Genomic DNA, 16,868 nt, shown 5'->3' with positions numbered 1-16,868 from the left:
TTCCTGACAAATCTTTTCCAAAAGAGGTCTTTGCACAATATATGACTTCTCCTTAAGTTTCTGTCTGGCCGAGACTCTTCCTCATTTTTAAATGCATCATGTAGATATAGGCATCTCCCCTTCCAGAGTAGGACAACCTACCTTTGTCTTACCTCTCAGTATTTTATTTACTAGTAATTGAATATGTGTCTTTATTATTTATTTTTAAAGTAGCCCAATATAGGGCTTGAACTCATGACCCTGAGATCAAGACCTGAGCTGAGATCAAGAGTCAGATGCTTAACTGATTGAGCCACCCAGGCGCCCTTAGATATGTATCTTGAGACTGCCAAGAAACTGGTATTTATATTCAAGATGACTGTCTTTTTTTTATATATTTATGTCCTTATCAGTCAGCTTGACTTGTCTAGAGTCATACCCTATAAATTGTAATTCTTTGCTAAAATGTACAGGACTTTTTACATTCCATTATCTCTGACCATTCAATTTAAAGGTGAAATTGGTGGCCTATAGTGAATAATATTCCTACCTATATGGCATCTTCTTTTGAAGTCCTCAGGAGAGTGATGCATTAATTATAGAGCATTCTAACATGAAATGTGTAACATATTTTATAGAACCTCACTTTCCCTGCCCTCAATATTTCTGTTATTGTACATTTGACTAACATTTATTTAAAAAGTCATGTAAGATCCCTAAAACAGTTTAGCAAAAAGAAAGCGACATAAACATTAACAGTCCTTGCAAATAACAATCCAAACCGTTCTCTAAAAGAAAGTCTGCATGTTTATTCCAAAGGAGATGTTTCCTGGCAGCCATTAGCATAGGTAGCTGCATCTTTAAATGAGGATCACTTTGTATCACTGAAGAACTAAAGTCTAAAGGAAATTAAAGGCTTTTCTAACTACTTCATGTCCCTGTTGGAATATAAAAACATACCTGAACAACCACAGCATTTCCATAAGCCAGTAAAAGGATGACTCAGAAAGTTAAATATCCAAGCCACAAACCACTTACATATGAATTTTTAAAAATTATGTAAAAGTCCTATTTTTTAAAGTATTCATATAATTAGAAATGTATTGTGCAAAAGTCGTTTAATCCCTGACTCTTCCCTGAAATGTCTCAAGGAAATTCACTGATTTCAAGAAATAATGTTCTGAAGGATATTTTAGAGTTCCAACAGATTTATTACAATGACAGTAAACCTTCTTTGCCGTTTGCTTTCTCTGATGTCCTAACACAGAAGAGAATTTCAGATAAGGACTTTTTGCTAGTAGGCATTCTAGTATGTTGCTTGCAGTTCAGTGATGTGCAAATCCCAACGTGTTTGACTTCAGCCATATTTGTGGCCACTTACCCAAATTCCTCATATTGTGGCCTGGACTCTGATTATTTCTATCAATCCAATGGTTGGTTCAAATTTCTACACATTTGAGTTGATTAATTATGTTGGACATAGGCCTTGAGCAAAACCAGATGAAAGGAATGAACTACATTGTGGTTGATTCGGTGGCCCATGGAAATAGCAGAAAGTGCCAAAAACACAATGGGCAGCAGAGATCCAGAATAGTAATATCATACCTGACACCAAGCATGTTATCTCGATTGAATTGTTCCTTAATGCAAACTGATCTTGATATTAATTATGAAACTTTGATTTCAAAATATGTATTGTGAATGAAGAAGGTACAACTAGACTATTCCTTTGTAGCCACTGAAATCTTAAATGAATGAATTTCTGCCCTGAGTGTAGAAGTAATTTCTATCCTTGAAGGCAGAGAAGTTCTCTTTAAAATATATCTATTGTATATTTTCCATAAGGCAAGCAAAGCGGGAGTTACAAAGATCTGTCATTGAAGACAGGGTTCAGGGTGTAGAACGAGAGAGAAGTTTTATATTAGATATTAGATATTAACAGAGTTGCAAAGAGCTCCAAAGTATCTTCAAACTGTATATATATATTTTTTTCTTCAAACTATATTTTATACTCAGTAGCCTCGTTATATATAAAACAGAGCAAATTAATACTGTGCAAAGTAATATTGAATAGATTCATAATATTACCCAACTCTTAAGGCTGTTATGAGGATTAACTGCATTATTACAGGCAAAATGCTCAAACTAGTACTTGACACATATTAAATGTTGGCAATCATTAGCACTTAGCACTTGTTATCATCATGGAAACTCCACACTTCCCTTTCTTCTTTAGTTTCTGTAGTAGTAGTTACTATTTAGTAGATGCTTACTATATACCACACATCCTTTTTATTTTTTTCAGGATTTTGCTTATTTACTTGAGAGAGAGTGCATAAGCAGGGGAGAGAGGCAGAGGGAGAAGCAGACCCCCTCGCTGAGCAGGGAGCTCAACACAGGGCTTGATCTGGAGATTGCAACCTGAGCCAAAGGCAGCCACTTAACTGACTGAGCCACCTGGGCGCCCCTATATCACATAACTTATCCCAAGTAATATTTCATTAGTCCTTCCTATAACTCTACTTATAATCCCAATTTATGGATGGGAAATTTAGCATTCAGAAACTCAATCATTTGCTCAATTTCAGCTATAGTAAAACAAGACTAAAATTTGATTTCCTACTTTTCTTCTAAACCACACCATGGACAAAGATCATTAATGGAGAACTGAGCAGTTTTACTGTCTGGAGAACTGGTCCTTTCTATCCCCCCTTCACTCCCTTTAGGTTAAGAGAGAAACCTACTCTAACTTGCAGGGTACCTGGAAAAATACACAAAGTGAATTAAATGACTGTTTCTAATATTTCCTCCCTGTCTACAGCAGGCCTGTAGAAAAGATGGAGTTCATGACCCTCAGGGAATGAAGAAAAAGTATTTGAGCATTAGATCTCCCATATTCAATGGTTTGTAGAAAAACCTCTATTTCTAGGTGTATCATGTCACATTGATTCCAAAGCAATGAGCATTCAGGAGAGGACTGGAGAAATGTGATCCAGGAAGACAGAGGTGAATGAGGCTACAGGTGAGAGGCATGCCCTGCTTGGGCAGAGCCTTCACCACTGCCCTGACCAGCCTACCCTTTGTCAGGCTCCTCCCTATGTCTTTCTTAAGTAAACTAAACATGATTAAAATGGGTTTTAACAATACTCAACTCTCCTTGTAAATGATAGCTCTGTTTATTTTTATTGTTTTAAAACTTGAATATGTCTGCTGGAGTAGGTGTGTGTACCCATATACGTGTATATGCTTTTTTTTTTTTTTTAAGATAATGATTGGGTAAAATTTATCGAACAGTTAACTATTTGCAAGGACTGTTCATACAGTACGCTATTTCATTTAATTAATTTCATTTAATAACTTATTATTTCATTAATCTTTAAGGCAGCTCTATGAAGTAGTTACTATTATTATCCCATTTTTATGGATGAAGAAACTGAAGCCCCCAAGAATTTTAAGTAAAATGCCCAAGCTCACGAAGCTAGTAGAATATATGAGGTGTAAAGCTAGTAAAAATGAGAAGCCAGACAGCTAAATGCAAATCTTCAGTTTTTATGCATTATGTTAGACTGCTTTCCATGGTCTTTAGAAAATTGGGAAAATAATTCAGAAATAAATGTCACTCATAATTACATTGTTAAGAGATAATCATTCTCTATATTTTTATGCTTTGTGCACATACAGAGTATTATGCCAGGGCAAAGTTTTCATTTTGGTCATTTGATGTATTGTAATGCACAATTTAAAATATTTTAAGTTGTTTGAATATTATGACTTCATTTTCTACAGTATATCTTATTTACTTAACTATTTCCCTGTTTTAAAGAATTCATATAGCTCTCATTTTTAACCATAAAAGTATCACACTGATATCTTTGTGTTTAACGTTTTTTATTTAGTTACTTAAGGTTGTCTTTTGGGATATATTCCTAGACATGTAATTCCTGTGTCAAAGACATGATTTTGCTTCAAAGGTCCAGATCCTTTTGAATTAAAATGTATTTAGAACTTCTCATGACAGTTTCTATTCTTTCTACTTGTTGACCCCTTAATTATTTCTCTGTAGTGGCTTTACCCCCCAAAGAATTCCAAATTTCTAGTCATTTAGAGGACAAGTTTTTTTTTCCAAATGGGAGCCAGCTATTTACTTCAACTCCTAGCTTAACAAATTAGTGTTTGCAACTCTTACACTGTGTTTTCTCCCAAGTCAACCATTTTTACTCCTTCTTGTAGTCACTCCAGTCTCTCTCCTCTAACCTTTCATTTTTTCCCTGCCCCACAATATTATTAAAATGTGGCTTCTACTTCCTCATTTCAACTAGATCGATTGTTTTCCTAATTTCTCTGGTGGCTGGAAGCTTTTTGTATTTTTTGTGTTTTTTTGAGCAATAGGATCTTGCACTTGAGGATAGCTGTGTGTCCTCCCAAGTCCCCCTCTTCCTCTGGCTGCTGGGCTCTGTGGCCAGGCTTTTACTTGGGATTGTGTGACTTTCATCTCTAGGCAGGAGGGACAGGAATAATCTTCCTCTTCCAATCCACAAAATGTCTCTCAGTCATGACCTGAGAAGAATTCAAGATCCTGGAGATGAGTAGAACCATGATCATTCTCAACACTGTAAGTTAGCACTTAACAAATTCTCCATGAAGAAATAAGCTCCACTTTTCATTTGCACACTTGGTGCTAAATCTACATTGCAAACAAAAGATAGGCTAACACAGGTTAGTTAGCTGGCAAACAGATCTCACCTTTTAATGAAAGGACCAAGACGTGGGGCACCTGGGTGGCTCTGTAGCTGAGCATCTACCTTTGACTCGAGTCATGGTCTCAGGGTCCTGGAATTGAGTCCAGCATCAGGCTCCCCTGGGGGTGGGGAGGCTGCTTCTCCCTCTGCCTGTCTCTGCCTCTTTCTCTGTGTTTCTCATGAATAAAAAAATAAAATCTTTAAAAAAAAGAAAAAAGAAAGAAAGAGAAGAAAGAAAGAAAAGAAAGAAAGAAAGAAAGAAAGAAGAAAGAAAGAAAGAAAGGAAAGAAAGAAAGAAAGGAGAGAAAGAAAGAAAGAAAGAAAGAAAGAAAGAAAGAAAGAAAGAAAGAAAGAAAGAAAGAAAGAAGAACCAAAATGTGCTCTGTGAGTTGCAAGATAACCACGGGAACCTGCAGAAGACCACGAAGGCTAACTGTATTGTCCATGACAGCTTTGTATTTTGATGCGTACCAGTATTGGCCTTATAGAAATAGAGGTCAGAGGAGTAGAGTCCCATGTATTAAGGTAAGGACTAGGAGATGGAAATCAGAAAATTTGAGGTCTAATCCCAGCCATGACAATGATTTCACGTATTTGACAAGTGATTTTGACTTTTGTTTCTCAATTGTAAGTGCTAATTTGAGGGAAATGACACTACAATACCAAGTGTGAACTGTGAGGAAAATTATAAAACAGCCCATCTAGTCAATTCTTCACCTGCAGAAGAAGTAGGACTAGACAAAAAGTCACTGCTCAAACTGCAACCCACGCCAGCTTTTCAGTGTATATGCTACAACATTCGTATTTGCAAGGCTTTTTGAATTAATAAAATAATACTCATTAGAATACAACAATTGAAACCATTCTAACATGTTGGCCAAGTGGTAGAGGCAGTGACAGAGATCAAAGGCTTGTGAAAATAAGAACTGATGACTTTGCATCTCTTAGATTTTTCATTTCCCGAAATAAGAAATGGCAGGCTCATTCCATCAACTACATGTTGATGGATTTTTGGAAACATGGACAAAAGAAAGTCTATCTTTTTCAAAGCTCTTTTTAATATTTATTTCTAACCATTAATGAAATTTCTTAACAAAGGAAGTATCTTGGCTGCACAAGGGGACAGGGAACACAGCAAAGAGGTGATGGAATATTTTAGGGACAGACAGCCAAGAGCTTGGAAGGCTTAAAAGTCACTGAAACAAGCAGGGCTTGATTGTCTAGGATCAAACACTTGATCTTAGATAAGAAAAACTAGACCCTAAAATGGAATAAAGTATGGAATATATTTTAATTTGAAGCCCAACAGACTAAGTAAAATATAAATACTATTTTGAATGAGATATTGCAACAGAAAGTTCCTTAGAAACTAACGCATTACATAGTTTACCAAAGAGGCATGTCATTACTGACAGAGGGAATCCTCTTACTTCCAGCATGCTAATTAATTATTACTCTAACGAGAAAGAGAAAAATAGATCTATATTAATTGCTTTCCAAGGGCCTATTGAATCAGTACCTGGAAAAAATACACTGAAGAGGAAATTCACATCTTTCTGCTTGACAAAGAAGTAGGAAAATGAAACATTAGGCTGCAGGTCCCGATGCGTATTTTATGTCATCAGTTTTCAACTTATACGTAGATTGTATTCTAAAAACTTTGAACCAAGTTGGTTTGTTAGTATTCGAAATATTTTTTCCTCTAGAAATAATGTTCTGAATTCATAGAATTCATAGAATAACCCCTGTCCTGGCATACCCCCAATATATACACACACCTACATACACACAAAAACTCACACTCTTTCAAATAGGAGGCAACATGATGTAACATAGGTTTTATTTAAGGGAGCATGGTAATAACCCACCTGTAATTATTATGGCTAAATTAGCGACCTTAGAAAAACTGCTTAATTTCTATTATTTTCATTTTTTTCACTTGAAAATAAAAATAGGGGCTCCTGGGTGGCTCAGTTGGTTAAGCATCTGCCTCTTGATTTTGGCTCAGGTCATGGTTTCAGGATTGTGACAACCCTGAGTCTGGTTCTAAGTTTAGGATTTTCTCACCGCCTGCCCCCTTTAACCCCCCACACCCCCCCTCCATTCATACATGCTCTAGCTCTCAAAAAAAGGAAAAGAAAATTATAACTTTTCATAGGGTGGTTAGTTAACTTCCTCATAGGGTGGTTGCTTGTGAGCATGCTGCAAGGCAAGGTAAGCAAAAGTTCTTTTTACATTGCTATATCCTACAAAATGTAAGTTATTAATGTACTCTAGTGCTCTATGATTCAGCTACTCTTTGGATTAAGTCTCCCTTCATAAATGATGTGGGAAACAAATGCTATTTAAAATGTTTCTATAGGGAATCCCTGGGTGGCTTAGTGGTTTGGTGCCTGCCTTTGGCCCAGGGCGTGATCCTGGGGTCCCGGGATCGAGTCCCACGTCGAGCTCCCTGCATGGAGCCTGCTTCTCCCCTGCGTGTGTCTCTGCCTCTCTCTCTCTCTGTGTCTTTCATGAATAAATAAATAAAAAATCTTAAAAAAAAATGTTTCTATAGAGGAAAATGCATAGTGTGTCAAGATAAGCTACTCTCCTGTAGGTCAGGAGAGTAACACTCCCAGCTGTGGTGTTGCCAGCCAGCCATCTGGCCAACAGAAATATTTCTTCACTGTCTCCCCTCCCTTTCCCAGCTGTAGTGATCACTGCTTCCCGAAAGCAGTATCTATCTGTTCTCACTCTTTTGGTGGGTGGTGGGCCCTTGCCCTGTGTTTACCATCTTATCCTCCTTATTTTCATAACTTCCATAAAACTGTCATGAAAGTTTTATAACTTCGTGTGAGATTTGTTTCTTCGGTTAGATTCGAAACCCCTGGGAGGCAAGAACCACCTTCCCATCTGTAAATCAGAGTACCCAGCAAAAAATCTAGGCACAAAATTGCTGCTTGGCAAATGCTAAGTGAAAATAAGAGGGCATTTTCCAGGTGACAAGAATGCTATATCATAAAGCCAGAAGGTTAAATGGCCTTTAAAGGGTATTACCTAGATTATAATGACCACATTGAGAAAGAAGGAAAGGCAGAAAGACCCAAACCACAGGGACAAGTGCAAAGATCTATAAGCAATAGTCAAGCCTGAAGGCACTTGAGAAGCAAGTCAGATAATCTAATGTTTTAGTAATAGTAATTTCTTAAGAAACAAAGATGTGCCATATGTCAGAAGCTTAGAAAAAGAATATCTTTTTAAAAATGGGAAAAGAAATCAAGCAGGAAAATAATTTTCAGGAGAGGAATTTTATGTTAATGGTATACCGAATAAATTTCCGGAATTGGATGGTTCAGGCTGCCAGGTAGGGTCTAATTCATCTTGTTGTTTGCACCTCTGTCTTCCTCATTTTGAATTGTGTCGACTCTGCTAAAAGATTAAATCATAATTACAAAAAGCAAATATTTTTAATATGTACTATATGCCAAATCTATTTCATCTGCTTTATATGGATTATTATATTTAATCATTGCATTAATGTAATGATTCAGGAATTTGGGGGGAAACCTCAACTCAGAAGTGTTAAATAAAAAAATAATAAAATAAAAAAAAATAAAAAAAAAGAAGAGTTAAATAACTTGCCCACTGATTTACTGAATTACATTGGCTTACACTGCTCGCAAATGGCAGGTCCAAGATTATTCCTCAACTCAACAATCGTCATTCCTAAAGCAGCTCTCTTAACCACTGTACTGTAACACCTCCCATACTTGAAGAAAACTATTCCCTTGGGGTGGTCTACTTCTGTGTCTTTTGATATGGAAAAAAGAACAAAAAAATGCCCCTTCCTCCAAACTAACATATATGCTGTCCTCTGCCCCAAAGCCATTATGATCATCCTTTATACTTTCAATCCCCAACTATCTGTTGGCCCTTCCTTCTTTCCCATTTTTCCACACTGTATCCAGTTGAAAACATTGCACAATGGTTCACTGGCCCATTAGCGGTCTGTGGTTAATTTTGGTTAGACATCAGTGGGAGTCAGATAACAAGAGGTCTGGCAAGTGAAGGCATTGGGTTAGTTTGGTTCTACTTTTGTCTTTCTCTGAGACCCATAATTCTTGGCCCAGAATAGTGGCTAATCTTCTGCCTGGCTTCTTGCCACAATAGTCTTTGAAGCTAAGGTCAGGGAATGTGGCTTTTCCTCTTCCAGAGAAGATATGGGAGGCAGCTTGAAAAAGTGTGGGGGTGGGGGGTCAGAGGGCAGTCCCAGGGAGGCAACTTCTGGTATGCGCTCAGTGTGTGTGGGTCTAGCTACTTGACATAAATTATTTCTGATCTTCACAAACAACCTTTTGAGATGGGAAGCATTCTCATGATCTCAGGAAGAAACAAGGTGGCCTTAGTTTTAGAAAAATGCCCCCATTCACACTACTTTAAAGGACAGAACAAGAATTCACTTCAGGTTCACCTGATTCTAATCTGCTCTCTGCACTGTCAGTTGCATCCCAAGGGCTGGGAGTCAACCAGGGTAAGGATTTACAGGATTACAAACTCCTTGCGCAAACACTTTTTGATAAAGAAACTATCCTATTGTGAGTCATCACTAGGTACCAGGCTCTTTGCTGAGCACTTTCCATGTGTTATCTACATTAATTCCACACAACTCTATGAAATAGATACTGTTGTTATTTCTAATTTACAGAGAAGGAAAAAAGAGTCTTAGGAAGATTAAAAAACAGTTTACCTGGGATTGGACACCAGGTAATCTGGTCCCAGACATCCTACTCCCGTCTCTCAAGGGCCCTTTACAGAGAGAGCACAAACTAGATGTTTTTGTTTAACACCTTTGTCACTATATGTTGTGTGTGTATATAAATATTTATGTAGTGCTTATTAAAATGTCAGGCAGTGTCCTAAATCCATGATGGGAATTCCTGGATTTAATCCTCACAACAATCCTGGGAAGTAGCTATCATTATCATCCCTGTTTTACAGATAGGGAAAATAAGGCACAGCATGGTAAATCATTTGCCCCATGCCACACAGCTATCAAGGGGCAGGATTCTCTGCAGAGACCATGCTTCCATGCTCACTGAGCTCAGCTGCCCATTGTCATTCCTATTGTTGACAGAGCTCCGTTCCTAAAACTTGGAGTCAGTCCTGCTCATCCCCCACTTAAAGACCTGCAATTTCCCATTATTTGTGACACAAATTAAAAAATATGCTGCTCAGCATTCAAGTCTCTTCACAATTCGGCTCTCTCTTGCCATTCTACCTTCATTTCTCCTTTTGATTAGCTTGGTCTGTCTACTTTAGACCAATTTTCACCCTTAAATTAGCCTAGCCAGTCGTATTCAGGTACTCGTGATTTTCTTCTCAGACTGGAAATATCTTCTTCGTTTTCCAGATCCGAATCAATGTTCAAATTCTCTTCTCCACTCTCTTTCCACTAAGCTTTCCTTGGTTCCTCTTCACAGAGCGATACTTGCTGCCTTCCAGACTTATGTATACCTGCGGAATGCTGTGCCTCTCACTCTGTCTTGCTCTTATACCGTGATGCTTGTTCTTCTCCCATTTGGTTGAGCCTCTGGATCCCTTTACGTTAAGGACTGTGTCTTATTACCATCCCCTAACAGTTCCTAGTATTTAGTGCAGGTTGTTGGCACTCATAAATATCGCTGAATGAATGAGCGTACGTAAAAGTGAATGAAAGTGTCGAACATATTTTAAGCTTTAAGAGAAAAACAGTAGAACTTCTAAGTGCTGTGGAACTAGATTGATTTTCAGGGTTAACAAAAATCACTTCTGTACTGGGTGCATTTTTCCGATAAAAGTACAGCAATATTTTCTGGTTTTGATAGAACTGGCACATCAGAACTGTCAACTTGTTCAACCAGACTTTGATGCAAAGGAGTTGTTGTTCCTTAGTTGGAGAGATGGATGACGTTTTAAAAACATAATTCAAGAAGTTGATATTATATTTTAACTCTATGATTTTTTTTTTTATACTATCTTTCTGGCTGTCTTACAACAGTGTAGGATTTATCTTTGAGGACTGTTTAAGAGTAGCAGAGGCAAACTCTTTCTGATAATACTTTAAGCCATAGCTCTTACCACTCTTAGGAAACACCTTATACATTTCCCGGTTGCTTTCCTTTGCTCTTGCCCTTCGCTCTGTCCAGATGTTCATTTTCCTTGCCATGCCCTCACCTATCACCTCATGCCCAAATTCTTAGTCACCGAGGGCCATTTAAGATGTTCCATTCTCCACAAACTGTCTAGAGAAAAATTAATCTACTTATTCTCTTCTACCAAAACATGGTGTGTTTTGCAATTATAATAGCATTAATCAGGTCTGCTTACTTCTCTATCTCTCCTAGTGGCTTGTAAGCTGATTGTAGGTAGGGATCCTGGCATTTAGTCCCATGTCATACCACTTTTTCTAAGCTATCCTAGCCTCCTCCGTCCAGTTCCCTTAGCGTGCCAAACTCTTTCCAATGTTAATGCTTTAGAGTTTTGGTTTTCTCTGCCTGTGTGTTAGACACATAGGGGAAACCACAATTTCTTTTCCCTTTTACTTAAAATATGACTACCGAGTAAGAAATTACATTTCTTAGTTGGGCTTTCTTCTAGGTGTAACCGTATTACAAAACTATTTGACACCAACAGGATATGAGCCTAGTAATTATCTCCAACATACAGAGAAGGCACTAATATTATCATTATCCCACTTCATGGGCAAGGTATAGGCTTACAGGGATTCAGTAACTCAGTGCATTAAAACTTACACGTTTGAGTTGAGACTCTTCTATGTTCATGTATCTGTTGTGGGTTTGGTTTGCAAGACTCAGGTGAGCAAAATCCTGACAGTTGTAGGATATCTGTAATTGACAACCAGGTCCTAGTGAATGATGACCACACCAAGGGCAGGCCCACTAGTTCCATGATAGCCTATCCTAATACCAGAACAGCCAACCAAACTTCCTGTACAAGCCTAACGTTCCAGACATCTGTTTAAAGAAGTTCTTCTGAGTGAAAGAAGTCAATCGGCCAAGGACAAACATTATATGGAAAAAAATAAATAAACAAAAAATAAAGAAGTTCTTCCAAGATGACCATCTCCCCTTCCTTCCTGCTGGCTGGAAGCAACCGTAGAAGTTACAGCAGAGGATGATGGAACTGCCCTTCTCAGCCTGGATCCCTACATGACTTTACCAAGCAGAGCTTGACTACTAAGCCTGGACTGTTAAGTGAAAGAGAAATAAACTTTTGTTTTGTTTAGTCATTAAATTTTAGAATCTATGTACTAGCCATTACCCCCATCCAATATGCCCCAGAACATCTTTCTATCAGTAGTAAATCCTACTGGTGTTTCAGGTCTCAGCTTAAATATGCCTTTCTCAAAGAGACTTTCCTAATCTCTCAATCTGAACAGTTTTCCCTTACATGTCTTTTTGATCCAGCTCTTTTATCTTAGAAAGTTCAGTGCCATCCACAGCTCTTTAAAAAAAAAAAATTTTTTTTTATTTACTTATTTGAGAGAGACAGAAACAAAGAGAGCATGAGCAGGGAGAGGGGCAGAAGGAGAGGGAGAAACAGACTCCCCGCTGAGCAGGGTGTCCAAAGTGGAGCTTCATCCCAGGACCCTGAGATCATGACCTGAGCTGAAGGCAGATGCTTAACCGACTGAACCACCTTAGAGGTGCCCCTAGAACTCTTTTTTTTTTTTTTCTAGAACTCTTTTTATTTAGGTGATTGTTGATCTCTCTCTCTCTCTCTTACTAGATTGTAAGCTCTGTGAGTGCACGGACCATATTTGCTTATTCACCAGCACTAACACACTGTCTGGCACATAGATGGCTCCCAATAAAGATTTGTTGAGTAGGGCAGCCCTGGTGGCGAGGCGGTTTAGCACAGCCTGCAGCCCAGGGCCTGATCCTGGAAACCGAGGATTGAGTCCCACGTCGGTCTCCCTGCATGGAGCCTGCTTCTCCCTGCCTGTCTCTCTCTCTCTCTGAATGAATGAATAAATAAAGATTTGTTAAGTAAATACAGCAAATAGTAATGTAATATAATTATAATATTAATATTTATAATTTTCAGGAATTTTACTGTTTTATATATTATCTCATTTAATCCTCTCAACAACATATAAAGAAGTCACTGATAATATCATAATCCCAGTTTACTAGGAAAAGGTAGGTTTAGAGAAGTTCAATAATAACTCATACAGGTTCACATAGTTCAAAGCTTTTTTTTTTTTTTTTAAGATTTTGTTTATTTTTTCATAGAAACACAGAGAGAGGCAGAGACATAGGCAGAGGGAGAAGCAGGCTCCATGCAGGATGCCCGATGTGGGACTCAATCCCGGGTCTACCAGGATCACACCCCAGGCTGCATGTGGCACTAAACCGCTGCGCCCCTGGGGCTGCCCTAGTTCAAAGCTTTTATTTTCAAGCTGAGATTCTCTTCTGTGCTCATGTATCTCTTGGGAATATGGTTAGCAAGAGTTGAGTGCACAATTTTCAGACAGTTCTGCTAATTGAAAAATCTAGGATTTCTATTTATTGAGATTTAGATCCTAGTGAATAATGACCACACCAAAGCAGACTGGTTTGGTCTGAACATGCCTGAACACCCAGGTGACTTTTCTGTGCAACTGTAATTACGTTCTTGTCTCTTCATAACTACAACAGGAGCAAAGTCTAAACACTGTTTATAGTTTAAAAATATTATCAAAACCATGTAGTTAATTCAAGATAAAGCATGAAGAAATATTCTTTTGAACTCCCAAAGGGGCAACTACAAGAATTTTTTGATTATTTTCTTCTTTGTTTGAATCTAGGATTTGATCTGGAGTTGATTGATATTTTAGAGTTATGAATATTTTCTTATTGCGTATCTGTTGTTAAATACTCCCTTCACACACCGCACAAACCACACCAAGAATTTCATAGTTAGCACAAGGAAAATCTCTAACTGTAAACAGCTGGTGTAGAAGATTGAGAACAGTATTAAATCAGGAGTCAGGGTGCTGAGGATTTAGGTCTGCACTGCCCAACATGGTAACTATTTACACTGAAATTTAAATTACATAAACATTAAAAACTCAGTTTCTCAGCCACACTAGCTGCATTTTAGAGGCTCAACGGTCATAAGTATTTAGTGGCTACTGTATGAGACCTGAAGATTCATAGGCCATTTTCATCATTGTAATAAATTCTATTCAACAGCATTGTTCTAGACAAGGAATTTTTGGTCTCAAGATACTTTTAGTCTCTATAAGCATTTTTTTTAGTGTTTCACTTCTTAACTTTTATTTTTAAATTGAGATATAATTGACATAAAACACATTAGTTTCAAGTATACAATATAATGATTCAATACTTGTATACATCGCAAAATAATCACCACAGTAAATCTAGTTAACATCCATTATCACATGCAGTTACAAATTTTTTCTTGTGATGAGAACTTTTGCTCTCTTAGCCTCAAATATGCATACTGTTTTGTTAACTACAATCACTATGCTGTATGTTATATCCTCAGGACTTTTTATTTTATAATTGGAAGTTGTTACCTTTTGATCCCCTTTAACTATTTCTTCCACTGCCTACCCCCTGGCCTCTGGCAACCACCAGTCTGTTTTCTGTACTTATGAGCTGTTTGTAACTGTTTTTTTTTGTTGTTGTTGTTGTTTTCTAAGCCCACATAAAGGTAAGATTATACAGTATTTATCTTTCTCTGACTTATTTCCTTAAGCACAAAGCCCTCGAAGTCCATTCATGTTGTTGCAAATGACGGGATTTCATTCTTTTTTACATGCCTCCAGACACTTTTAAACTCTTCAAAATTATTGAGGACCCCAAAGATCTTTCTTTAAAATATGAATTATAACCATAGATATTTACGGTATTAGTAATTAAAACTGAGAAAATTTAAACCAACTGACATTCCATTAGCCATCAGAGTAATGACACCATCACATATCATATAGTCCCTGGGAAACTCATTGTTTTCTTGTAAGGGGGTTAGGAGGAAAAGCAAATAAAATCTTAATATTTAAAAAAATGCTTTGACTTGACAGGCACTCTGAAATGGTCTCAGGGTCTCCTAAGGATCCCCAGTCCACATTTTGAAAACCACTGACCTAGACCCTACTCTATGACTGTCAAGTTCTCTTGTTCCCGTTTTCTTCCAAATGCTATGGTGCTTATTTTGCCCAATCAAAAATCAATGTCCTGATTATTTTAAAGGTTTGACAAAGTAAAATTAAAAAAAAAAAAAAAGATCAAACCAGACTTCTTTGAAGGGGAGAAAATAAAGCCTCTCTAACCTCAGGACTACTTCTAACTTGAATGGAGGCTTAGCAGCTACTCCAATGAGTAGATCAGTCACAGTTTGGATTAAGTGGGTTTTAGTGATTTCTCTGCTTCGACCTCAGTAGATTTTCCTAAACATCTGTGAAACTCACAGTGGCTCAGGCTGAGCAGCCTCAGACAGCAGCTTCATATTTATACTTCGAATTCTCCCGATGTAATTTGTGTTTGCCATCTTCTTGCCATATTAGAAAGGACTTCTTAAAGGATCATTATATAGCACAAATGAAAAGTTCTAAAAAAATATCAAAGTTTTGAATCTGATCTAAGCACCATTAAAATGATTTTAGGATGTTTGGTTTTATTTATTATTTTTTAGATTTATTTATTTACCCATGGCAGACACAGGGAGAAGAGGGAGAAGCAGGCTCCATGCAGGGAGCCCGACGCCGGACCTGATCCCGGGTCTGCAGGATCAGGCCCTGGGCCGAAGATGGGGCTAAACCGCTGAGCCACCCGGGCTGCCCAGGATGTTTGGTTTTAGACTAAGTACTCACAGGTCTTTGCTAGTTGGTTCTAAAAATGTGAAAATGCTATACAATGCTATACCTCACCTCATCCTGAGCTTTCTGAGTTAAACACCTTTTCTGTCAGTGTACTATTCCTGAGAGTAAAATTGAGTTGCTGACAAAGCACCCTGTAATAGGTTAACCATAATAGACTTGGCAAAGATGCCTTTAATAAAATCTAGATCTTTTTTGGAATTTATAAATGTCCATTCTGATAATGTTCTGAATTTGGATGATTTTAATTACAAAAACTCAAGGAATATTCCATAGATTTTGTTAGTATCTGTGATGCAAGTTACCCCTTGCAAGGATATCTCTTGATGTAAGTGCTTGATGCTGGAGATACATAAGTAGATGAGAGAGGAAAGGAAGAAATCCTGCTGCAGTGGGAAAAGGTATAGCCAGGCTGATAAAACACATCACCCAGGGAAGCTGTTGCCCTTTGTCCTCTGATGATTCTCCGCTAGTTCTTGACAAGAGAAGTTACTCACAAATAATCTTTTTACTCCGTCAATGACCAAGTTCTATTTCTTTCTCTTCTTTCTAGATGGTACCAGTTTACCCTCCAAACTCCTCAAAACATTTTTCTCAGTAAGCCGAGTGTGTATTCTGAGTAAGTGTGACCTTTGAGGCCACCAAGCAAGTTTCTTGAGTGAAGCTGTTTGGATGGGCTGCTGGGTTGATCTGGATCCATTTATATATGTATATTTTTTTAAAGATTTTATGTATTTATTCATGAGAGACACGCAGAGAGAGAGGCAGAGAGGCAGAGGGAGGCAGAGGGAGAAGCAGGCTCCATGCAGGGAGCCCGACGCGGAACTCGACCCCGAGTCTACAAGATCACACCCTGGGTGCTAAACCGCTGAGCCACTGGGGCTGCCCAATCTGGATCCCTTTATAGATCCTCTCAGTGCGTGAGCCAGAGCTACAGCTGAGGGCAGCAGTATGGGGAGGACCTTCTCCATCTATAACCTAAAGAGAAAGAAGTCACCTCTGTAGATTCAGAACAGTCTGACTCCTTCCCTGTAACCCAACCTCAGTTAGAACCAGGAATAGGCCTAATTATTCTGTTATTGATCGGGACCTCCTCTCGTTCCTTAAGCAACTTTGCCTTGGGAATGTATCACTTATAAAAAGCGCCCAAATGTTTAATCTGCTACTGCGCTTGGCGTTATACGTAGTGTGATCCTGATTTGAAAAGAGGAGAAACTTTGTGCGATAAGTTACCTATTGAGCAAGGACCCCCCCCCCCCCCCCCGCAAACTGTCTATATAGCA

General features: G+C 38.1%; 1 long non-coding RNA gene across 2 annotated transcripts in view; it reads left to right on the top strand.

Annotated features, from left to right (window-relative positions):
• LOC119874471 overlaps window positions 1-16,868 on the top strand; it is a 47,190-nt gene that overhangs the window by 18,883 nt on the left and 11,439 nt on the right. The window contains exon 3 of one of the 2 annotated variants that reach the window (XR_005369092.1): window positions 16,139-16,204. The exons of the other annotated variant lie outside the window; for it this stretch is intronic. This is a non-coding gene — a long non-coding RNA (uncharacterized LOC119874471). The remainder of the gene's footprint in view (window positions 1-16,138; window positions 16,205-16,868) is intronic. 2 annotated transcript variants of the gene reach the window in all.

This window comes from Canis lupus, chromosome 13, assembly GCF_011100685.1.
Source record: "Canis lupus familiaris isolate Mischka breed German Shepherd chromosome 13, alternate assembly UU_Cfam_GSD_1.0, whole genome shotgun sequence".
Classification (NCBI taxonomy): domain Eukaryota; kingdom Metazoa; phylum Chordata; class Mammalia; order Carnivora; family Canidae; genus Canis; species Canis lupus.
The sequence above is the reverse complement of the archived record's forward strand: the minus strand, read 5'-3'. Positions and strand labels throughout refer to the sequence as shown.